The 2523-nt window shown below is 37.3% G+C and overlaps 1 pseudogene; it reads right to left on the bottom strand.

Annotated features, from left to right (window-relative positions):
- Positions 1 to 1561: 1561 nt before the first annotated feature.
- Positions 1562 to 2164, bottom strand: LOC129510165 (60S ribosomal protein L14-like; annotated as a pseudogene).
- Positions 2165 to 2523: the final 359 nt, after the last annotated feature.

Raw genomic sequence — 2523 nt, 5'->3', positions numbered from 1 at the left:
AAGAGATAAGGATGCAAACTAATGTGTAATATCCATCTGAGCTTGAAAAACAAAATAAATCCAAAGAGATTACAAGAAATAAATACTAAAAATAGGAGTGTAAACAAATGACAAGATAAATACCATATGGATGAATAACAAATCCAAAAAACACCCTTAGGAATATATATCAAAAAGGCACACTTTTGGTGGTATAGCTAGGAAAAATAAAAGATATATAATAATTTTTAATACTAGATGTAATAAGAGATAAAAAGGAATTTCAAACATAAGAGGAAACTGCTAGAAATTATTTGCCAACATTTTGGTCAACTTCAGTGAAATGTACAAATTCATGGGGGAAAAGTATAAATATAAGGATTTTTTCTTTTAGTCACTTAAATACTTTGCACCTATATTCTCCTTCTAAGTAAATACATGGCTATAACTTTTCATATTTGAAGTAGTCTTATTCCCTTTGTTAATCTGTAAAAGCACAAGTTTCTGGTGGAACTAAGTAATATCTTTCTACAGATTCATTAAAAAAAAAAGTCCTAACCACCTAGATTTGAATTTATTAAAGTAGAATGCTAATTATGTGCACTAGCTCTGTTGAAATTAACTTTTCACAGAAAAATGAAAATCTGACATAAGAAAATGTCGACAAATAGCAATGCTAATGTTATAATTTCATGATAATTTTAAGAGAAATTAAACCCTCTCAATAATAAATTGATTCTTATACTCTCTAAACCCTTTAGAGGAGTTCAATTTTCCATCTTGATTATTATAACTATTTTTGCTTTTAATACGTCTTCATTAAGATCTCATTTACCTATGGCATCTTCTTTCTGCAATTTGTTTGACTACTGTGACTGAAAAAGTAACATGGTCTTGAAGAGTAGAAATTAATTTGTGATGGTCTTGACAGGCTACCTCGATCAAACATTATTTTTCAAGCTTTCAGATATGATTGACATATAATATTGTATAACTTTAAAGTATGCAACATGTTGATTTTATACACATAGATTATGCAATGATTACCATCACAGCATTAGCTAACACCTCCATCATGTCAATTACTATTTCTACTTTTTTTGTCACGTATTTGTGATCTATGCCCTTAGCAACTTTCAAGTACATAATATAGTACTATTAACTATAATCATCATGCTGTACTTTAGATCCCCAGAACTCACTCATTTTATAACTGGAGGTTTATGCCATCTGACTAACATCACACATTTTTCCCTACCTACCAGCCCCTAGTAACCCCCACTCTTACTGTTTCTATGGGTTTGGCTTTAGAGTGTGTGTGTGAGAATGTGTGTGTCAAAAAGAATATTTATTACTTATTTATTTTTTTAATTTTTTTATTTTTTAAGATTTTTTATTCATGAAAGACACAGAGAGAGAAAGGCAGAGACATAGGCAGAGGGAGACACAGACTCCAGGCAGGGAGCCCGATGTGGGACTCGATCCTGAGACCACAGATCACGCCCTGAGCCAGGGGCAGGTGCTCAACCACTGAGCCACCCAGGCGTCCCTTATTACTTATTTATAATAGCCTCTTAGGCTTTTAAGCTTTCTTGCCAGATGCTTTCGGAGCAGGTGATTTCTGGGTTGGATCTTTGTGACCCTTCTGAGCCTTGGGAGGCACTGCTTTCTGGTCTGCAGCTTTCAAGGCAGGAGTCTTCTGGGCTGGGGTCTTCTTGCAGCAGTGGCTATCTTTTTTGCTCAAAGCTTTACAGAACCCTTAGCAGTGGGTGTTTTTTTGGTAGAAGCTTCCAGGAGAGTTGCTTTCTGTAGTTTCCTAACTTCAAGTTTGATTATTCTGTTCCTCATTTTCTTGGCCTTCAGTAACTTTATATTGATCAAAGCTGTCATCTTGGCTTTCCTTTCTCTGGCTTCAGTCTTCTCGGCCCAGCTTATGGCCTCCTGATATCTGCCTTCTACCAGATTTGTTAGATACACTTCTGGCACCTTGTGGGCACTTGAGGATGAGGTCAGTGAGCCACATGCATTTGAAAGGCAAAGCCTGTCTCCTTAACTGAGTGCAAGGTCCATCAACCAAAGGTGTGTTCTGATCAATAACATCTAGAGTCTTAACCAGCTTTGCCGCATGAAGGCCAAAGGAGATGTAGGCCACCTGGCCAACCTCCACAACATGCTTGAACACCATGTTGGTGGCACTGGGCAAGAGAGATTTGGTCTTTTTGTATTCAATGTGTAAGTTACATCACACTGTATTGGTCTTTCTCTGACATTTCACTTACCATCATGCCCTCGAGTTTCATCATGTTACAAATGATGGGATTTCCTTTTTTGTCATGGCTGAATAACATGGCTCCATTGTATGTATGTGGGTGTATATACAATGGAATGCTTTAAGATTTTATTTATTCATGAGAGACACAGAGAGAGAGAGAGAGAGAAGCAGAGTCACAGGCAGAGGGAGAAGCAGGCTCCATGCAGGGAGCCTGACATGGGACTCAATCCCGAATCTCCAGGATCAGGCCCTGGACTGAAGGCAGGCGCTAA

This window comes from Nyctereutes procyonoides, unplaced genomic scaffold (genome assembly GCF_905146905.1).
Source record: "Nyctereutes procyonoides isolate TBG_1078 unplaced genomic scaffold, NYPRO_anot_genome, whole genome shotgun sequence".
In the NCBI taxonomy this organism is placed as follows: domain Eukaryota; kingdom Metazoa; phylum Chordata; class Mammalia; order Carnivora; family Canidae; genus Nyctereutes; species Nyctereutes procyonoides.
This window is presented reverse-complemented; position numbering and strand designations above follow the sequence as displayed.